Below are 24074 nucleotides of genomic sequence, written 5' to 3'. Positions count from 1 at the left end.
CGTGTCATCATCAAAATTCGGAATGTGCTCACATGAGAGAGACTTGTTTTCAAAGTTATCATTTATTGAATCATCATGATAACTGCTAACATTCCCTTTTTAATTTAGGTTTATTAACAGTGTTATCACTGACTGCGCAGTTTATATTGGAAGAATCTGCGTGGCTACCTATAGAATCACCATTGAATTTCTCTTTATTATCTGTGGATTCAATAGTCCTTTCTGCGCAGTTTCCAACAAATAATTCATTTGAAAATCTGTTAAACTTGGGGTGAACAGCGCGATGTTTTCTGTCAGCGTGGCTCATAGAATAGGAACTAGTTGCGTTATTAATACAGCATCCAAGTGAGAAGTTAATGCATCCATCTGTGCGGTTAAAGCACCCAACTGCGCATTTAGAGCATCCTTCTGCGTGTTTACAACATCCTTCTGCGTGGTCAATACAGCCTTTTGCGAGGTCATTATGGACAGCGAAATGTTTACTGCCTGCGTGGAAACCAACATCGCAACTACCAAACGGATTATAACCAGATTCAACTTTGGTGACCCCCTCCCCTTCTGCGTGGCAAAGACTAGAATCATCAGCGTGGCTCATGGAGTTGAAACCGACTGCCAGGTTAATACAGGAACCGGTTTCGAAACAGTCATTGGAATTGTCAACTTTGGTGACCCCCTCCCCTTCTGCGTGGCAAAGACTAGAATCATCAGCGTGGATAGTACTGGAACGTTCTGAGTGATTAACATTGTCTGCGTTTGAAACCAGTCCTTTTTCATTTTCATAGCTGCCGCTGCCTCTTTTGCCATCTGAATCTGTGCTGTTTAACATGTTGCTGTTCATTATTATTCCTCCTCATTATTATTATTCCTCCTCATTAGTATTTATTAAAAGTTTTATGCTCTTCTTGTATCATCATTCTTCAACCCTGATGATGGATCCCACTTGGGATTTGAAACGTTGGTATAAAGATGTTGAAACTGTGGATTCTCCGATCAATAAAAATGACACAAGCCACAGATCTCTAAAATCCATATTTATAGTTTTCAGTGGTAGGATTCCTTGTTTCCATAATTCTGCTTTCAATTTTTCTTGCCAACCTGAATGCCTTCTCCAATTAATCAGGTTCCCAAAGACGAACCTTGTGTTGAATGTTATCCTTTAAATTCCCTATGAAGGCATCAATCATTTGATTCTCTGTAATATCATTTACCCTTATATTCAATTTTTTGAAGTCCTCAATATGCTCTGTCATTGAACCCTTTTGTTTGAGATTTATCAATTGGCTAAAATAAGTGTTTCTTTTGGTATCCTCATAATGTGCTATCATTTCTTCCATAAAATTTGCCCAAGTGACAATTTGTTTATGAGAGCAAAGCCATCAATACTATACAAATTGATTTGGTTCCAAATATAAAGTTGCAATGTGTAGCTTTTGTGTGTTTTAAACATTATGGAGATCGAAATATTGCTCCATCTGTAGTATCCATGTTATGGGATCCTTGCCATCAAACTTACTCATATCGATCTTTGGAACACGGTGGGTATTCAATCCAATGTTAGAGTCTATGAAATCATGACAAACATTTCTTTTGTTCTCATCATGAGTTTCCTTTACTACCTTTTCGCCATTAAGAAGCATTTCTTGTATCAACTTTGCCACACCTACTTTCAAACCTTCCATGTCTTTCTTCAAATATTCAATGTTTACTTCTAAACCATCCATCTTAGTTTCCACACAATTCATCTTAGCTTCCACAACATTCTTTAAACCATCCATCTTAGCTTCTGTTACCTTTTGTGAAAGTGAAATTTGTTGCACTTGGTCTCGTAATTTTGATATACCATGTTGCATTTCTTCCTTTTCTTCATGAGTCATGCTAGATCTTTCAGGTTTCTTACTAGGTGTTTCCATTTTCTTTCTTCGGGGCATTAATTAATGATAATTATGCTTCACTATGCCCTTTGAACTTCAAACTAATTTTTCAATCCAAACTAATGAAAATTTTTAAAAAGACTACTGATGCAGGAAAAACTGCCTAAAGGCAATTTCCCTACTTTTCACAACAACCTTTCATGAACATGTGGGTTATGGCACACCTATACAAATCAGAAGCATTTCTATCAGTTTATTTTATCCAAAACCTGACCTATCACCAAAAAACATTTCTACATATAATCCACCAACGAATGTCAGTCCCACCTGAATGCACACAAGACCAGACCTCAAATCGCAATTGAACAACAATCTCAATTGAACAACAATTGGGAATTGAACAACAATCGCAATTGAACAACAACTGAACAACAATTGAAAGTTGCGATTGTGATTGCAATTGTCACGTGGCATGTGGGACCTCCCTGTTGGTACAGTCTCTCCAATGAAATCCTCCGTAAATAATGAAGTCTAATGCATGAATATTATTAAAGGAAGAAAGACCTCTATGATATTTTTTAATAAGCAACAATTCTTTGTATTTCAGCCTCTCTTCCTCCTGAACATGTCCTGTGAGTATTGGAACACTCGAATAGATAGAGAAACCCATGGATCGGGAAGCCGAAGTGTCAAGCAAGCATAGATGGACGAGCGAGTGCAGAGGAAGCTAAAGCAACCAGAGGAGGGAAGCTTGAAGGTCGAGCGAGAATTGAGGAAACCAAAGCTCAAGCGAGAAAAAGGGAAGCCAAAGGTCAGGCGTATCAAGATAAGAAAATAGAGAATTGTCTTTATGCAGTTGTTGTTGGTGAACTGGAAGAAGGAGCAAGTCGTAGATCCAGCAGGACAAAAAAGGGTCGAAGGTCCAACATGAAAGGAGGAAGCCAAAGGTCTAGTAGCACAGGAGGAAGCCGATAGACGAGAAACTCTGTTGATCTTGTTACCCTGTGAAAGAATGAGACCTTTGAATAATTAATCAGGTACATAATGCATTCTGAACAACAATTTTGTGAAAAGATAAATAAAGTTTCATTTGATATCGCTTGAAGCCATCACCAACATTGAAGCAGAATAGTGAGAAGTAGTCACACCTGAAGCATTTACTGTGACTGGTAGAATAGAGACTTGAAACAAAGAGTTGGTTTTTGTGCAGAGCTTAGTGCAGCTAATAGTAGACTCACTAAAGTTGTGTGGAGACATTATCAGAGATCATGATGGCTATTTGATATCATCATGAGAAAACTTTTGCACTAAGCTCTGTGGACAGTATGAAGAGTTGTAACGACTTCTTCATATGAAGACTAGTTGCCATTGATGTTGTAGCATGGAGACTACAGTGAAGCTGTAAACAAACAGAATTCAGTAAAGAAGAGTTTTGGGAGCAGAACAATACTATCAAACATGCCTTGACAAGATTGGGTCAGAGTCCTTGGGGTTGGTGCCTGAGAAGTTGGAAGGATGGGTGTCCTTGGAGTTGGTGCTCCCATATCCAAGGTTGGTGCTTTGATAGTAGAGGGTTGGAACCCTTGAGGTTGGTGCCTCAAAACTGGAAAGATTGGTGTCCTCGGAGTTGATGCTCCTAAGTCCAAGGTTGGTGCCTTGACAAAACAGAGTTAGTGCTCTGGAAGTTGGAGCCTCACAAAAGTCCAAGTTGGTGCTTGGCAATAGATTGGAACCATATATATATTGTATCTATTTTATTACAAAGATTATATTAATAAAAGCATTTATTCTTGTTGTTTATCTTGTGTTTTGAATATAAATGTTTTAACTGGTAAAATAACAATTGAAAATGAATACTAATTCACACCCCCTCTTAGTGTTTCCAACAAAAAATTTATCACAACAATTACAGAAAAGCCATAACTTGAGTTTAACTTTGTAGATGGGAAAACAAGATGAGCGACAGAGGGAAATGGAATAAAATAAATTAAAGACTCAATGTTATCTTAAAGATAAAATACTTTTTGGTTACATGAAAGCTATTAGAAGAAACTCAACAGACAATTGAGGAATTGAGGGGCACCAATCTGAATTAAATGAATGTAATAATATCTTTGTAGCAGTAAAACTGAGGAATTGAGGGGCACCAATCTGAATTAAATGAATGTAATAATATCTTTGTAGCAGTAAAACCGAGATTCTATGGCTGAATTTCATTATCTGAAAGATCATATTAATCATTTCAGCTTTCACATGGATGTTTCTTTTGAAAAAGTAAAGAGTAATCTCGACAAGGGCATGCAAAAACAATAAAGGATGGAGGATCAATTGAACGTGCTCAAAGATGAGATTAAAAAAAAAAAACATTTCATAATAGACTTCCACTACATTCAAGACCAAACAGGTAGAGATTCCAGTGATGCGTTACACCTATAACTTAACATAATGGAACGTTACATGGTATGCATTAATAATGATGACATAACAAAGTCGAAAAAAGAATGTCAGATGAAAGGGTATCTAGATGCCTAATGGAATGACGAGTGTTTTACATGTCAAAATTCATATGCCAGATGTGCATTAGATTGGTGTCATAGTATTTGTCTTTACCATTACATAACATATCGTCAGACCAGAGACTTGTAGACAGGTACACTGGAAAAAACTGGTATACGACAGGGGCGTAGTGATAGAACAAGACCGATCATTATTGCTCTGACATCGAATGAATAGAGGGAGTATGGATTTCTTCGTTATCTTCACATCATTGAAGAGATGAGAAGTTCGTATCAGATAGAGAGCATCCACTCGATATTCTTTCCAAGACCTGCAATTCATAATGAATTGCAGTAAATATTATGATAGTGCATTATATTTGTATCATATTATGATAGTGCATTATATCAGACAGTGTGTTAGATGTCTTGCTAGTGTATTAAATTACGGTCAAAAGTTACTAGAATATGAATTTACTAGTTATATGGCATGCACATATGAATTTACGAGTTATATGGTAAATTACATAATGGCTTTGAAATATATTATATTGATAGTGCGTTATTACAATAGTTAATGGTGCGTTATTGAAGACCGAGAAGGTTATCAGATGGTATATATTATACATCGTTATATATTGCTAGATGGGTTATATATAATGGCAGTGTTAATGTTAATAAAAAAAGGGTATGCAAGCAAGTCGATCTAGAATCTCAATGAACGGATTATTGATTGCATTGGAGTACGTTGATATGGCATTTTTTGGCGTTGGTAATGGCAATGGAAAGCATTAACGTTAATGTTACTCATGGGCATGGGCATATTATTGGCGTATATGACAAAAAGATAGCCTTTCATAACCAAGGCCTAGGGAATATATAGTACTCTAACGCCATTCATTTTCCATCTCGTATTTTTAGTTTGTTTCAAACTTTCTTTTAATTAACCCGCGAAATGAGTCAACCATCGAGTCCAGCCATCCAATTTTGAGAAAGAGCATTTTACCTGAACTTATAAATGACCATACTCGTGGAAATATATAAACCGCTAGCTAGTGCATGCACACTAGTAAAGAGGCTTGCCGTAAACCAGAAATAATTCGTCCTCTACTTAAAGTCAGTGCTCATTTATACTAAATGGAGAAAACAAATATTTCATCGAGGTCGCTTGGGTTTTCTTTCTGAAAAGCCCAATTTCTTAAATCAAAATGCATTATATTGAGATGTTTGTTGATTCAATAACGTGATTTTATTATAATAATTGGCTTGCTCAAAGGATCTATAACTTTTATTATTTACTTCAATCTAAAACAACCTTATTATCTATGTATTTTCGGTTGGCGAAATCCAAAAACCATATTCGAAAATATTCTTTTAAGAACTATGTTGCCTACATTGATAGATAGAGATAAGGAAGTAGTGTTCAGCATAGGGAGAGGTAGGAGGGTAAAGGGTATGTTGTGTGCTACTTTCGTATTCTATATGATTGGTAATAGTTATCACCATAATATATATGAATTATTCACTAACATTATATATTATAATTGTATTCTAGATGTATTTATTGTGATATGCTATGTATATTTGGTGTTAATATATGATGGATTTTAGTAAAATGGTAAACCATACAAACAACCTTTGCATTCTAGTATTAACCTCCTTTAACATGTCTTGGATGGATCAAATATATGAGTAGTATGGATGATACAAACTCTCTTCATGATCACTTTATCATTCATAACAAGAATTGAAGCCCCTCATCTATTGAGGGAGAACATTGTTCTCCATGTTGAATATTTTTGTTGTCTCCATTCGTTTCCAAATAGATTAATCCAAATGTTGATCCAAATCTAATTCCATCTAGTCCATCCTCCTCTAGCAGATACAAACTTCTTAGGTCCATACATAATTTCAAACACAAGACTTGGTATCCTCTCTCTTATGGTGTTTGAACCAGAACTCTTTGTCAACATTATACATTAGGTGTAGTGGCCATTACATTGGGCCTCTCAAAGACATCAAATGGATAGGAATTATGGGGTGAGTCCAATGTGAGTTCATTTATGTATGGCTCACTTTAATGTTTAATAATCATGTTCAAAGGAATTGTTGGGTCATATCTTGTTATATGCATATTCTCTGTAAACAACCTTGACTACAAGTATTCCTTACGAGGCCATGACTACAAGTTAGAGGAGTATTACAAAATTTTCTCTAAATATTTCCAACATTCTAATTATGTTACATGCCTTCCAGCAACATAAAATAAAAGGGAGCAATATTGTTGCTTCATGGTCCTAAAGTAATCATATGAGATATTGAAGCAACAATGGTTCTAGTCTCACGGACTAGTGAAGCAATAGATGTTGATACTTCACCAACAATGCTTCTTTACATACATCACAACTACAAGGATACACTCTAATTGTGACCAAAGGCCACAAAGAATCATCTTATGCATTGGATATGAACAATGTTGGTACCTTACTTGTATCTGGAGGAATTGAGAAGGTAGTGATGGTGTGGGATCTAAAAAGTGGGGCAAACAAAATGAAGTTGCAGGGGCATACTGATAATGTGTGAGCTCTCTTTTTTTATTTTAGTGGTAGGTTTAGTTTATATGGTTCTTATGATTCTATTATAAGTATTTCCAAGATGTGAATGGGACTGTAGTGCTTCAATCAGAGGAGTGATCTTGTTTCTTATATAAAATAATTATTAGAGGTCATTGCAAGCATGGAGATCTTAGTAAAAAAAATACTTTTTTTCAGAGAATGCTTGAAAGTGCTATCAATCCAGATCATATAATTTCACAACAAAAACCAACTCTTCAATGGTATCAAAAAGGAAAAATGAAAAAAACTATGTTATATGATGAAATGAGTGAGCAATCCAAACAATTTGGTGGGTAAGGCCGCTTGACATCTACTTTTACATATTCCAAACGAATAAAAGAAAATACATATTCCAAAATGCAACAATCTTATTAGTTTGTATCACTAAGGACAATGTATTGTACTTTGATGAGATAAGGCCTTAGTTTATTAAAGAATGGTACTTATGAAGGTACAAATTATTCCAAGCCTTAGCATATTGTTCCTAAACAACAAAGCATTTACATTGATAGACACCATGCAATAAGGGAAGAATGGAAATGTGAATGCATAATTTCTCTATGGGATAACACATTTACAAATATCTTTATAGTAGAATACTTTCCTTATATTCAAGCACTAAAGAAATCAAGTCTAATATGTTTGGCTAAGGAACTAAATGCGGTGTTTTTTTAGCTTGACTTCCACTATAAACCAGGCCCCCCCTTTCCCTTGATGTCAAAGGGGGAGGTAAGGAGGATGATTCTCAAGACAAAAGGGGGAGTGTCATTGTGTTTCCATCAATGCCAAAGGGTGAGATTGCTGGCATTGTTGTAATTGATGAAAAATGAACAATATGATCAATAAGGTATGTTGCAGTGATGTTTAACAACTAGGTATACGCTTGTTATGTTGTAACTTGTTGATTCTTGATGATGTTGATGCTTGTTATAGTTTGATGTATTATGGTTCTGTGAGATGCATTGTGTAGCAAAGATCAACATTGAAGTGTTACAAGGAACAATAAGAGAAACAAAGTCATGTCTAATATGTTTGATGGCTTGGGTAGGTTTGTCGATGTATGCTTAGTTGATGAGGTGTTGTTGCAAAGATTATTGTGTCAAAAAGATCGGTTGAAGAGGTGCAAGGCAAGGCAATGTGATGCATTGATGTTATATTGTGAAGGAGTTGTGATGATTGTTATTGAATTACATGCATATGATTATTTTTTTATTGAACTATTCATTACTATATTGTTAATCATTGTTATTCTTGATGGAAAGGCATGATGCGTTGATTGCACAATTAACGTATGCACAAATGAACATGTATTATTATGCCTTGGATGTGAACATATTCCTTTCATATGTTGTTATTGCATGTTGAGTTGATTACATGTTGATGATGTTGCATATATTGTTATGGAAAAGGTGCAGCAAGGTATGCTAGATATGGTTGAGTTAATGGCTTGGTTGTTATGGTTGCAAAGCATCTTGGTATGCTTGGTATGCTTCTTGTGTTTAGGTGCAAGGTATGCTAGATATGCTAGAACTATTTACAATTAAACAAAGGAGCAAAAAAGTTTCATGGCACATATTCTTGTGTTCATGCAATTTTTATATAAATGTAGTTCCATATAATGAGTTGGTTTGTTATCAGGGATTGTTGTGATGCAAGGCAAGACATGATGCAAGGCAAAGGCAAAGGTAAAGGCATGGATAATTTTTTTATGGTTTTGATGTTGTTATGTTATAGTTGATGATGTATTGCTAATGTAAGTTGTAAAGGCTATGGTTGCTATGCTTGTTGATTTAATCATTACAGGTGGTTGAAAATAATATTTCTTGATGCATTTATTTTATTTCAATATTCAAAAATCTCAAAAGGTTTGAAACGAATGAGTGGAATGAAAAGAGACAATTATTTTCACTTCATATTCACGTTTGGAATACTAACATCCATGAAAGCTTCTTTATAAAAATGTACGAGGTTACAAGGATGTATGCTTAGATAGTTAGAGATTTTGTGAGCTAATTCATATTTTTTTCATGAATTACTTGGTACATATGAAGCATATGTGAGGAATATTTGAAGTGGAGAAGAGGCATATATAGAGATGGAGGTATGCAAATTTATAGAGCAGGTACACCAATATGTTGTTTCTTGTATATATAAGGAGATTGTAGTCTCCTTTCAAGTTCTAGCTTGATAAAGAATATGTTGGAGCCTATTGAGTTAGGAGCCTCTTGCGGGTTGTAACGTGTAGAAAATTGATGGGAGTTAGAGATTCCTTGAAAGTTGTAGCTTGCTGAAGAATGAGGTAGTAGCCTCCTATAGGTTAGAGCCTACAAAAAATTAGATGTAGTAAGGGAATAGGAGCTTGCCTTTACATCACAACAATAACAAAGTCATGGTTTTCTCCCATTATGGGTTTCCACTTATATCTGGTGTCCATGTAATGATTTTGTGTGTTGCTTTTATGCTATCATGAAAGCTACTATGTTGTGTTTAATAAATTACATGCAATTCATATATTAAATCTCCATTTTATATGGTGTTAAAATGCTCATTAAATAGTTCATATAAGCATTAAATAGAAAAGAGAAGTTGTCCTTGAATGTACTAAAGTGATTCACACCCCCTCCCCTTTAGTTTAGTTAGGTTCCCATCAATGATCTATGGGAAGCAGTGGAAGAATCACACCAACTTTGGACCATACTCTGGGTGCTTGATGCCACCTTCTTCACTATTGTCCAAAAAAAAGACAATGTGGAATACCTTAGTGGCTTCAAGCGTATTACCCTCTATAATGTCATCTACAAAATCATCACTTAAATCACTACCAACTGCCTCAAACCAATTCTACCTTAACTCATCTCTATTGGTAAATTAGATTACGTTGAAGGGCATAAAATTGTAGATGGTATCATGGTTTCCCATGAAACCATTCATTTTTAAAACTATATAAAAATTTGGGCATTCTACTTTAGCTAGATCTCTCCAAAGCCTTTGACAAGCTCAATTGGGCCTCTCTTTTATGGATCCTTCAAGCCTTTGCTTTGCCAATGATTGGATTTTTTAGACCAAAGATCTCAATTTATTATCCTTCTTCTTTATTCTACTAAATGACTTTCCCAGTAAACCCTTCTTTGCATCTCATGGAATTCACCAAGGTGACCCTCCATCCCATTTTCTCTTCATCCTAGTAGCAGAAGGATTGGGAAGAGCACTCAAATTCATGGTATTAAGTAAAAGGGAAATCCATTCATGTTTTTGTGGAGGAACTCCTATTATAACATGATCAATTCATAGATAAAACCATGTGCATGGGAGTCCAAATCACCCAAGAAGATAATGGACTATCACAAGTTTCAGAGGACTTATCCCTCACCTCAAGTATGGAAATCAAAAGGATAAATCTCATTTTTTTTGAAATCCCATTTGTTGTGTAGAAAATATTGCTAGGATGTTCATCTTTTAGATCTAAAAGAAACCTTTAATTATCTGGAAGCTACACTTGTCAATGTTTCTCACAAGCATAAACTATGGGAAAATATAATCAGTAAAATTAACAACAACATGCTTGATGGAATTTTCACTCCCTCAACATAGAAGGAAGTTTATTTCTTCTCAAAACAACCCTTCCATTGCTTGCTATCTATCTCTTCTTAATTTTAATGGCACCCTCCTCCATCCTTAGCTCTATACTAAGTCTTCAACATCCCTTCTTGTGGGGAGGAGCGAAAATGGGGAAATAATGGACCTTGGTAGCATGTGAGAAACTTTCAAACCTAACTTAAAGGGATGGCTTGACATGATGGATCCAACAAGTTTGTCTATGATTTTAGGAGCCAAAAATTGGTGGTGCTATATGAAAGGAGGGAAAATATTATGGAAGCATATCTAGGTCTAAAAATATTCTAGACTCCTCTTACTTCAACAACCCACCATAGTTCGTTTTAGACAAGCGATATCCTCCATATGAAAGTTATCCAAGAGAGCCATGCACATAATCCAAATGTAGTACTTTTTATGGACTTGAGATGGTCAAGTAGCCTTTTTCTGGGAAGACTCGTTGGAAACAACCACCCAAGATTTAGGATTGGGACCACCTAAATAGCCTTAAACTCAATATGATTACTCATTGTCTTATGAAAGTTTGATATTACGAGGTTGACCCCAATACCCCCTATATGGAGACAATGGTTGAAGCTGAAGGGCTGGCATCCCAAATTGAGTGAGGAAATATTGACCCCTTCTTGGCAATACCTTTAAGAAATACACATATTAATCTCATGCTAGCCAAATAAATTTGAATGGGGCTATGATTCAATTGGAAACTTCTCCATTAGAGAATTTTACAGTTTGGAAGAAAGCTTCAGAGAGATCCCCAAAGCATCTATTTGGAGCAACATTTGAAAAAGGAAATTATGGCCAAAGATATCCATATCTCTATGGCTCCTTGCTTAGGGGAAACATTGACCTGGAACAATATTTAGAAGTATAATTATTTTAGACAATCTTCGTGCTACCTATGCCATCATGAATCTGAAAAATTGGAACAATTGTTCAATTATTACTCATATGCCAATCACCTTTGGAAAAAAATAGAAAGAATTATGTGACATCTAGGCCATGATCCTTACACCATCCATGAAGCTATAAAAAATAGAAATCACAGGTCTTCCACAACCCCATCATAAATAATATTTGGATCTCCTACTAGGCCTCTTTCTTTGGGCCATATGGAAAGAAAGAAATTGAGACATTTTCTATAATAGCTCATTTTCTCAAGACAATATTTGGCTCTTCATCCAAAATATTATGCAAGAATCTATAACTTCACATACTTTGTCAAAACAGGGTTGGCAAGCCACAAGATAAGATTCTTCCATTCTTTGTGACTTCCACTTAAACCCTAGGGAACCCTCGCCTTTAGTTAGTTCCCATACCTCCCATTTTGACTCATGTTCATGGACCTCTCCACCACCAAATTTCCTCAAGTTAAGTTTTGATGAGGCCTAAAAAGGAAACCCTAGCTAGGCAATGTTTGGTAGAGTCTTTAGATATCACTTATGATGCATGAGCATCAACCCATACTCCTAAAAGTCAACAAGAATGAGTTCTGAAAGGCACAATTGTCAAAAGGCATGGTAATATCTATTGTGTAAAGAATCAAAACCATGAAAAATCATATTTGTGAGGGACCTTAGGAATTTGTTGAGGGATTTGTGGAGAGGATCATGTTGAGAAATTCGTGGAGAGGATCATGTTGAGAGCTTTATGGAGAAGATCATGGATCTTGAGATAATCCATAATATTATTATTTTCTAATAGAAATTGTGAACTTGTGTGTGTATGAATAGGCAGCCATTAGAACGAATATCAAGCCAGCCAAGGTGCCCAAATATATTATGTAATAATATAATGGGTTTAATTAATAAAAAATGATTTCTGCTTTATGTAATTCTATGTGTGTGAATCATGGGTTGATGTTTTGATGGATTGATGGATTGAAGTTGCATGCATGCATAAATTAGAGTTGCAACTAGAGAACCCATAGGTCCAAGATCAAGCCTATAAAAATATTGAAAACGATAGACCCCCATAATTCGTTTTCATTCAGTGGTATCAGAATGAAAAAGATTCCTGCATATACTCTAGAGGAGAAGTAGTAGAAGAAGGTATACGTTTATTGAAGATCTGGTAAGTGATTCGTTTTCTTTTTGTAGGTGACAACCAAGAAAGGTGAGACGATTTGCGATAGCCTAGAGTAAGGAGTGCTCGTAGGGTTCCAGAGAAGAGAACCAGGAAGATGCCAAAAGCCAAAATTTAGGAGGAAGTTTGGTGAGGTATCGTGTAGCAAGGTGTAGACTTGTTACTGCAGAGGCATGATGCAGCTCATGAGCTGAAGCTATTACACGAAAACCGAAAAGCATATGACCAGGAGATCATAAATTTTTGTACCTTGGGAGTTTGATGCAGGAGCATCAACCCATCCTCTGAAAAATTAGCAAGAATGAGTTATGAAGGGCACAATTTTCAAAATGCAGGGTAATATCTATTTTGTAAAGGATTAAAAGCATGAAAAATCATATTTGTGAGGGATCTTAGGAATTTGTTGAGGGATCTTTGGAGAATACCATCTTAAGCGCTTTGTGGAGAGGACCATGTGGAGAGATTTATGGAGAATATCATGGATCTTGAGATAATCCATGATATTGCTATTTTCTAATATAAATTGTGAACTCATGTGTTTATGAATAGGCGGCCTTTACAACGATTTTCTAGCGAGTAAAGGCACCCAAAGATGCTATGTAATAGTATAACGGGTTTAATTAATGAAATTTGATTTCTGCTTTATGTAATTCTATGTGTGTGAATCATCCGTTCATGTTTTGATGGCTTGATGGATTGAAGTTGCATGCATGCATGGATAAGAAGTGCAGCTAGAGAACCCATAGGTCTAAGAGTGAGCTTGTAAAAATATTGAAAAAGATAGACCTTGAGAATTCGTTTTCATTAAGTTGTATCAGAGTGCAGAAGATTCCTATATATAGTCTGGAGGAGAAACAATAGAAGAACGAACATGTTTATTGAATATTTGGTAAGAGATTTGTTTTCTCTGTGTAGGTGATAACAAAGGAAGGTGAGAAGATTTGCAAAAAACTAGAGCAAGGAGTGCTTGTAAGGTTCTAGAGAAGATAACTAGGAAGATGCCAAAATATCAAACTCAGGAGGAAGTTTGCTTATGTATTGTGCAGCATGGTGGAGACTTGTTACTGTAGAGGTGTGTTGCAGCTCACAAGTTGAAGCTATTATGAGAAGACTATAAAGCATATGACCAGGAGGTCATAAATTTTTGTACCTTGGGAGTCTGATGTAGGAGCATCAACCCATCCTTCGAAAAATCAATAAGAATGAGTTCTGAAATGCACAATTGTCAAAAGGTAGGGTAACATCTATTCTGTAAATGATTAAAAGCATGAAAAAATAGATTTGTGAGGCTTTACCTTTGAACCTCCCGATCTGCAATATGTGATTTTCGCTAATCACTGATTGGGAAAACCAAGAGATCCATTTTAAAGGATTGTTACTAATATATGCGATGTGACATATCATTATGAAATTTAAGTATCACGATTAGCTATTACGGAACTCATTAATAGAGCAGTTAAGGGTGAATCCTTCGAGGATTTCGTCTGTGGTAATATTTGAGTTTGTATTTCTTATCACGCTTGAATTACCATTAATCTTTTTATTCTACGTTGGCTTTGAACGGGTTTTTCTTTGTTACGTTATTTTGTTTCTTCTACAGAGCAAGTATGAGTTGATGAATCTAGTGAAAATGACGAAGAAGTCCAAGAAACCAAAGGTCCCCGTCGTAGTCAAAGAAGAACCAATGAAGAAGGTCTTGATATTGGATACTACCTACCTCAGTCTAGGCAAAGCTTCATGGGAGAGTATATACAATTTGCTGGAAGCGGAAGATCTCGAAGAGATTGAAGAAGTGGCAATAGCCAATTCCATTGACAAGTAAGAGAATACTCTTAAGGATTTGGCCAGCTCCTTTCTTCATAGAATAGCAACCTGCACCAAGGTTTTACCCTATAATGACTTGGACAGATGGGTTATTGAAAGCATCAATATCATAGACATAACTTTCTTTACAGCTAATGTAAGAATGTTCAGGTTATTTAGAGCAGAAGATATCAAAAGAATGTACCATTTACCTGAACCGCAAAAGCGATATAACAAAGCATTCTTGGAGGCTTTCGCTAAAGAAAATGCCATCGAATCGAACCCTATCAGACAATGGAGGCATTTTCCAACCAAGCACAAGCATGAATCATCAGGTATGTACTCCGTCAACTCATTGGCATCTCCTCACTGTTATCCTGGTGTTATGATGTGCAGACTCTTTGAAGTCCATGATTCTACCAATTTTCTATAGAAATGGTACCTTTAATGGAGGTTGTAGTTAATTCCTATATCATGGATTGGGTGACCATTTTGTCTGATAAAATGGCCAACCAAATACTCGATTATAGGAAAAATAGATTTGTGACTACCCAGGTGATACCCCCATTTTATATGAGTGCCTATATTTTGGACACAATCTGTTTCAATTTTGAGTATCCCATTTTGGGATGGAAATGGACTCCATAGGACCTGAACCCCAATCATATCTATCATAAGGAATTGTGGAAAGCTCATTACAAAAATCATCTTTATAGAATTTGTCATGGTTTCATCCTCCCCATGTATTATGCCATATTCAATAAACCCGCTCCTAGGTTGTCCGAGGAAGCCTATGTCGACCTAACTGCAATTGGTAGTTGGTTTGGTGAAGAAAATTTCACCTACATCAGACTTTTCGACATCACTACTGACCCACATGTCCTTCCCTTATACATACCTGATAAGTTACTTCCCAAAGAGTTAGCATATCAGATAACAGTAGAAGGGATGTCAAGGAACCTAAAGGAGTCTAGAAAGCATATGTGGCCTTCATTCCCCCTCCGATGTCAAGCTTTCACATTGCATGACTTCAAACATGTAGAGAAGGAAGTTGAGAAAATAAAAATGTTAAAGTTAGCGATCATCCCAAAATGGCAGTATGATCCTAAATCTGTTGTCTACAATGCCACTTCTGAGGCCAAAATTTCCAAGTTAGAACATGAGAAGGATAGTTATGATGATTTGTTTGCTTCAGCCGAGTTATTTTCTCAAGTAAAACAACTGGCAAAAATCAAATTGGGAGCGGAGGGACTAGAGGAATTTTACAAGTTTAGGACACAAAGATTGGAGACACTACCTCTGGACTTGTTAAATACTACCTCTATGGTGCAATTAGAAGGCCACTGTGAAGATAAAATTATTGAAAAGATTCCTGAAAAGGAAAAGACCCCAGAAAGGGAGCAGACACAGGAAGGAAAAAGTGAGCCCCTTGATACGAATATCAATATTGATCCTAAATTGATCAAGGAATGGGAGTAGTTCAACTCAATCATCAATAACCCGAATATTTCCCAAGAGCCAACTACACCAAAATTGCCTACAGTGCAAAAGCCAGAATTTATTACAGTTTTGATTGAAGGAACAAGCAGCCTACCCAGAATTCAGTAGGACATAGAGATTATTCCCGAGAATGCTACTGAGGATATTGTACTACAAACTAAAGAAATATCACCTCTTGATGTCTTCTACAGTCCAAAGCATAGGGCTGTAGTTAAAAGATGGAGGAAGAAGAGGAAAATTGATCAAAGTCGTCTTTTAACTGCTTAGGCAGAAATGATGAACGTGGTATGGAAAGCAGAAGTCAATCCCTCAGAGGATTTAAAAAAGATATCTCAGTATGCAGGAGCTTACATAGCGACGACAATCGATAAAGCCTCAAAGGTCAGCCATCTGATGAGCGAAAATGATCAGACGATTACCCAACTTGAGGTGCAATCGGCAGAGAAAAAACAAAAGATAAATCAGCTTGAACAATAGTTAAGCGAGGAGAGGCAGCAAAATGAGGGATTAAAAGAGCAGTTGAAACTGGAAAAATAAAGGATTGATGAGTAGACTCTCCATAAACAACAGGAGTTGTCTCAGGAATTGAGTAGGCTTCAGATGTTAAGTGATTAAGAAAAGAAGGCAAAGGAGGATCAAATTGCACAAATGAAGGAACAAATAGAGAGGTACAAGGGTTATCCATAGGTAGGTGAATTCAGAGCAGAAGCCTTGGAAATAACCAAAGCCTTGTCCCAATAGTTGGATATTCTTTTCCACAACATATCATTGGCCAACCCCTTATGCAATATCTCTACATCATTGGTTGAGAAGGCAGTGGATGCCAGGCTTGAATTGGAAAAGATAGATGAAAGGTTAACCAATTTTCTATCCTGGCAAGATTCCACAGAAGGAATGGCTTCCAACCTGCCAAGAATACAAGAATCACATAAGGAAATACTGTTTTCTGAATGGGAGTCCCAGCTAATGAAAGCTGGAAGAGAAACCTCTAGATGCATAACTGCAACGATGGTCTAATCGAATTGATAAATAACAGTTTGCATATGTCTAATTTGATCACCGATTGCTCTCTAGGAAAACTCCCAAAAGCAAAGTCATTGGAACATCATTGGAAACAAGAGCTGGCGCACAGGGAAAAATGGATTGGTGGAATCCAAAGCTTGACATGGGAAACATTCTGGTTTTTTCCTAGTTAAGCCACATAGCCAGTAGATGGCTATGAAATGTCTTTCGAGTGCAATCCACTGCATGATCTCCAAACTCTCTGACGCCACCTATATAGCTCAGCTACACTCCAGGATGAGTTAGCCTCTAGAAATCCAACCAATGCTCGCAATCTGTCAGCTGCAATCACAGGAAAAGAAGCCGATACAATGAATTCATTCAACTGCTATAGCACCGCTATTTTCATGATGAATCCAGGATTTATATGTCTATAGTTAGACTAGCGCATTACGATTTTTATTGATAGTTTGTTTTCATTTTTAGTAATTAAGACCCTTTCATGTATTTAGAAAGGGTCCTCAATTTGTATTAAAACTTGACTTGGGAGTTGCACTGCTGTACTTCTAATATTTTTTTATCAAAATCAGGACCAAATTTATGCATTTTTGTCAAAGAAGCTTTTATAAGATTTGCACTTTTGCATCTTTTGAAGGTGTTCTCAAATAGGAAATCAGAATATGAATGTTGTTTACATTGGGATAATTCAAATGCATACGATACTATTATAATTGTTTTTGTCTTATTTGTCTATGTGAATGAACATTCCCCAAAATTGCTATTATTGATATATATGTGTGTGTGTGTGTGTTTCAAGCAATTCTTTAGCTTGTCATTTCTGAATGTTTTAGAATTGTTATCATTTGGATATATATGTTAGTGATATATATATATATATATATATATATATATATATATATATATATATATATATATATATATGATGATCAATGCGATAATGTTTTATTATTACTTTGTTTAACTACTTAAACAAAGTCATCATCATATGAATGCATATTTCTATTTTATTAATAAGTAATCTTTATGGTTATTTGTATAATATAAATAATCGAAAATCATCTTGTTGATAAGATACCCGGGTTAGATTAGTTATCTTTGTATATTTTTTTTGCATCGTAGGATAAAACACTTATCACCTTTGTTATACACTACAAACCAATCACCCATCAACTCATATCTCACTAGGAAACTGGTCCCATTATATCCAGTTGAAGCCACCACACCAAACGGAAAAGGAGTTGCACTAAGGTTCGGACTGGGTGGTTTTCCCCGATTTTGATGCAGCGATTTTAGAGGCATTAACGGAATCCTGGGTTGATGTTTTGATGGATTGAAGTTGCATGCATGCATGGATTAGAGGTGCAGCTAGAGAACCCACGGGTCCAAGATCGAGCCTGTAAAAAAATTGAGAGTGATAGAGCCCCATAATACATTTTCATCAAATTAGGAAATCATCTTTATATATATACTAAATGCCCATGGATCACAATAGAAATGATGTAGATTATTTGAAGGAATTAGAAGAAGGACTGACGATTGCTCAATCCTAGTGCTACACCAAATTGATGGCAGAAGAGCACTAGCAACTAGTTATTAACATGAATGTCAAAATTATTAGTGGCATTCCTATCAACAAGTTTTCTTGTATTTGGAAACTCGAAAGTATCCTTAGTCAATTCACTACTATCCAATTGATCATCCCTACTCATGTTAATAGGAAAGGGAATAAAATGCCTAACAATTTGGCCAATGAATGATGAAAAACTGAAGCCAACCTAATCTCCATGGCCTCACATTCTTTCTCATACTATCCCATCATACAGGAGTGTTGAAACTTAGTCGATTAGGATTTAAACTCCACATATGGGGTGATTGTAACATAGCAGGTGAAAAGGCATGTTGTCACCATCCCACTAGCCCACGCACCAATGAGATGTGGCAGCACACGAAACCCTTCACAATTTATTATATGTCATGTAGAGTGCACAAGTTGGCATCGTGTTACACTATCTAACAATTTTAGTAGTTAATTTTATAAGATTATATGTTAGTGGGATCAACAAGAGGTAGAAAAAGATATGGAGAAGTTAATAGAAGCTTTAGTAGGCCACAGGGTGAGCCTATAAAGTTATGCTCTCATAGTAGAATGGTATTTAATTAGAAACAAGATGTGAGCGTTTGGTTTCAAATCACAATTATGGTACTGAGAAATCATTATTACATAAGGTACAAGGCTTAACTTTGGTGTATTCTCTTAGGAATGCGGTTTTTTGGCACCTGTTATAGACACTATAATACTTCCAAAATTCTCACCTTGTATACTTAAAATTATGGTTCCCCCTTGCTTTTACAAGTTTTCACAGAAGATTCTATTGTGTTACCTAGACAAACACTTAGTCATCACCGAATGCATGATGTTAAATAAACTATGGTCAAGATAGGTTTTGTCGACTCTCAGGATTTTATGCATTATCTTTTGAGGTGCATATTTTGTTCTTGAACTAATTTAAAAGCTATTCATCATTGGACATCATCTCAATGCAATCATTCTAATTTAGGAAACAGTGAGAACATATAATACACGTTCACCTTATACTTGTTCACGACTTTACATGTCCACGATTTTGGGCGAGGTTGTAGTTGAACCACAAAGCCTACCATTATTAGGTGTTTCCCCTAACAAAAATTTGACATAATTGGATTAGTAAACATTTAGTGGATCTTCATCTCCAATTGCATATGCAGGAAATTTGAGTAGACCAAAGGTTGATGGTTATCTTGCATATACAATACATTGGTGTTAATATGGCCTAGAGGTTTATCAGGATGGTGAATTTTTTCAGGCTGGTGCCAATACTTTTAAGCCGACATTTAGAAAAGGAAGTAGTCTTGGTCAATGGTATCTATAATTATTGTACGCTCTCCCATCTGTTTCCCTTATGATATGTTGGGAGTGGGATCCCCAAGGGCAGTTTTGGGGCTAAAATCCCATGTTTGAGTTCAATTTTGTAATAAAATGGTAAAGTCTCCGCATTTTGTGGTCACAGAGCACGAAGATGTTATGTTTCATAAAGGGTAGTCCGCCCTTAGTTTTGTAAAGTAAAGTCGGCTGTAAGAGATCTACCCATGGTCCGCAGACCATGGGATTGTATAAAAGAGCTAAGCTCTAAGTAGTTTTAAAAAAGACAGAATGATCGATCATGTAAGAGAGTTGTAGCTCTGAAGTAAGAAGTCTAAGTCTTGGGTCGTAGCATAAGTAGAGGCTCTGCAGCTAAGTGCGCAAAGGCCTAGGGTAGAAGTCTGCAGCTGAGTGCGCGGAACCCTGCAGTTGTGTGCGTAGGGTGGACGGAGTTTGCAGACACTTGAAAGATATCAATAAAGAGAAATATTTGACAATTCCTGTGTCTTTGTTCTATTAATGCGTCTTGATATGTTATGTTTGAATTTCCTTTATTATGCTTATGTGATGCACGAATGAATGCAATTACATTGAATAATTGAATGCAATTACGATTATCTGTTTACGCGGTGTTAACTATGATTATTTGATAAGATAAGCAAGTCACTTATATTAATTGGGGAATCTACACGAAACGCTACCATAGTAGTGCAAAATTACCTTAGCAACAGGTTAGGGTTGCACAAAAGTTGATCATACCCTTTCGTGGAGGTATTGAAGGCTGGAATAGAGGGATAGTCTTGCAAGCTCTAAAGCGAAGCAACCTACATGAAGGCAGGGATAGAGGGAATCAAACGACATCACAACCATCTCAGGGTGCGAAAACTTAGTTCTAGCATCCCCCCATACTACTTTGGGTGAGACTTCGGTCCACGCTCCGCGAATTGATGCCGAAAGGGCTAGTAGTGTAGGGATGTGTTTGGCTAATTAACATTGAACTTGGGTCAGGCCCCATCAAGCCAACAAATGGTTCCGTTGCGAGGACCAAAATCTACATAAGAGATGTGTGATGTCGTATCACTGGAATCCAACTAAGAAGGACATTGGAGACTGGTTGGATAGAAAGATCCACAAATTCGCGGCACAGGAGAAGAGAAACCCATGACTAATGAAAGTACAGTGGTTGGATAGATACTTGTATACATAGATCCACGAGATCTTTTTCTACTCCTTCCCAATTGAGCTATACGAGTGGATCATAAAGCTAGCAGATAGCTAAGGAAGGTGTAAAACTGACAGTCCTATTGTGTGGACTCCAAACCTAATACAGAAATTGGAAGCATCCGAGGACAAGATCACCCATATTGTCGATCATTGGCTTGATCGCGTCATAGGACGATTTGTGACTGAATGCACGGTCGACACCTCAGTCAGCTACAGTGAGATGGAGCGACATTTTTTCAAAGTACCGCGAGGTAAGTACGTAAAATATTTGAATACCCGGATTAAAATGATATTGTGTGAAAAATGGTTATGCAACTACCTTGATGTTCGGAACTACGCAAAGCGGAAAATCTTATAAGAACGAAGGAAAAAGGGTCCGGAGTACAGTCCATTGATTTCACCTGTACAAGGTGATGAAGAAGGGATAACGAAGGTTTCTCCATGAAGTGCTATTCAGTTAATAAGACAAGGATTCCTGCGAATGCCACCTCCAGCCACACCACCTCCGACTTCACCACCATCACCTCCAACTTCACCTGTACCACCTCCACCTCCACTACATTTCAGTATGGCAAATACAGTGAGGCTACCTTTGTTCAAAGGCTTGGGAAATGAGGACTCAGACTAATTCCGGTTCGTTGTGAGGGTTGTATGGGAAGCTCAAGGTGTTACAGATGATCATATAAAGAAGGAGACACTGCTTAGTGCTCTACAAGATCGCGTGCTAACCTAGTATATTAAATACTCTAATGATAACCCAAATGCTAGAGTGGCAGAAATCCAGGCAACATTGAATAGATAATTCAATAGGCCTAAATATGAGGCGTAGTCGATTGTGGGATTCAAACAAATCACGATGAAACTAGGCGAGACTCCTTGGGAACTAGATCATAGGTTGAAGTTTACAATACGTGAAGCCAACATGAATTTGATAGCAGAAGATAAAAACTCTAGCAGAGGCCTTGGAGATTGCTATGAGGCTACATGAAACCTTGATGCAAGATTTAAACCTGGGGTTTCATCAGATCCATGCACAGCTAAAGAACCTGTGCCTTAAGATGCAAAGTATGAAGCAGGACAGGACGGTCCGACCAGAGGTGCGCGAGGAGGTATGGTGCTTGAAATGCAAGAGTCAGGGATACGACAAGGACCATTGCCCGGTTTTTGTGAACTATATTGTAGGGGGGGGGACCAATGCCTTTAAGGCCAGAAGCTTAAGCAGGACCAAGCATGGGGCCTGCATTATGGTGCACTATTTGTCAGGTTGCAGTAAAACATGCCATGGATAACTGTCATTTGATACAGAAGTTTGTACAAGCACCGCAACGATTGTTCTACAACTTTTGTAGGTCGATAGGGCATGATGAGCGTATTTGCAAGAGTTATGAATTAATGATGGATAAAACTCCCACCTATAGGGTTCATACAGAAACAGGGCCCCCTAACTAGAGCGCAAGGATGGCGCAGACAGGATTTCAGGGGCGTGGAAGAGGCCGAGGCAGAGGAGGACCTGGTAAAGGTCGAGGAGAGTGGATTTGCTACAATTGTGAAGGACCAGGACACTATGCCCATGATTGCGCTAACCCAACACATCTGTCGTGCAAGTATTGCACACTATTTGATCATAAAATAGAATACCGTCCTATGCTAATAGCTAGGATACGTGACAAAGGGGTGTTACCACCTCCGCCAACTCAGAACTTGCAAATGATGAGATCTGAGCCATGCGAAGACGATCCAAAAGTAAATACATTGCTCAGAAGTGGGATCGTGATAGGATATGATAAGGGGAAGCAGCCAAAAGACAGTACATGGGTTCGCAACGCTCCAGCAAAGGGGGCTGAGTTCGATTTGGAGCATGCATGTGAAACCTTCATGGAAGCCAAGAAGAGCTTCGCTAAGTTCTCTACCTCAAGAAGAACGGATAAGGCTGAGCAGGAGATGGACCCCTCTATGCTCAAAACTTTCTTGGAGACCTGTATGAAGTTACTGCGTGATAGTAAGGCTGTGAAAGGGTTACAAGAGCTCATCAATAGATGCGTTGGAACCACGCTAGGTGAGCCGTGCATAGTACGAAAGATTGGAAGGCATAAAACAAGAATAGGACGAGATGAGACTGACCACGCAGATAGTAGAGTATGAAATGGATCAGGTTATTTTGGACCTGGGGTCAGACGCGAACGTCCTACCGAAGCAGACTTGAATGAATTGGGAGGTCCGCGTTGCAATGGTCTCTGATTCATCTAAGGATGGAAAATCAGCAAAAGATCATTCGCATGGGGCAGCTGCAGCAGGTAACTGTGGATATTGAAGGTGCAAACACACTAGATGATTTTGAAGTAATAAAGATAGTGGATGACAACAATCCCTATCTTGCGCTCCTAGGAATTGACTGGGTTACTGATATGAATAGGGTAATCAATCTGACGAAGCAAAAGATGATCTTTGAGAAGAAATCATTGTGCATAATAGTACCCCTTGATCCTGCTGAAGGATTGCGCTATATGGAACCAGTTTGTGATTATGAGAGTGATGATGATCTAGACTACATCTATAATACAACAGCGCAAGACCAAGATTAGGTGAACCCCACCGTGGATGGATGGATTACATGGGATCGTGAGAGTTCCTGCACTTTAGACTTCGATGAAGAACACTGGCAGAATCGGTTACATGAAGTAACTATGCTGAATTGCTACATGATGACCTAATCGTTGCATTGTGTGTCGTCAGAGGTAAGAAATCTGCCTACTTACGATGTCCTGAATAAGGTAGATATCTTTTTGGATGCATTTGAAAGGGAGGTACCAGAAAAGCAGCGCTTCCAGGCATTGGATTGGGCACTGCATGTTACGCCCACAAGGTTGTGGGATACGAATAAGGGAAGCTTTGATGATTGGCATGAATGTAGGAGAATGATGAGAACTCACTTCGGGAAGCCGAAGAT

At 37.3% G+C, this 24074-nt stretch overlaps 1 pseudogene; it reads left to right on the top strand.

Moving 5' to 3' along the window:
* Positions 1-2574: 2574 nt before the first annotated feature.
* The window catches only part of LOC149211244 (E3 ubiquitin-protein ligase RGLG1 pseudogene), a 33173-nt pseudogene continuing 11673 nt past the window's right edge, over positions 2575-24074 (top strand).

Source organism: Pinus tabuliformis, chromosome 1_2, assembly GCF_031772625.1.
Source record: "Pinus tabuliformis cultivar Carrire ecotype Pingquan chromosome 1_2, CPIR1, whole genome shotgun sequence".
Classification (NCBI taxonomy): Eukaryota; Viridiplantae; Streptophyta; class Pinopsida; order Pinales; family Pinaceae; genus Pinus; species Pinus tabuliformis.
The sequence above is the reverse complement of the archived record's forward strand: the minus strand, read 5'-3'. Positions and strand labels throughout refer to the sequence as shown.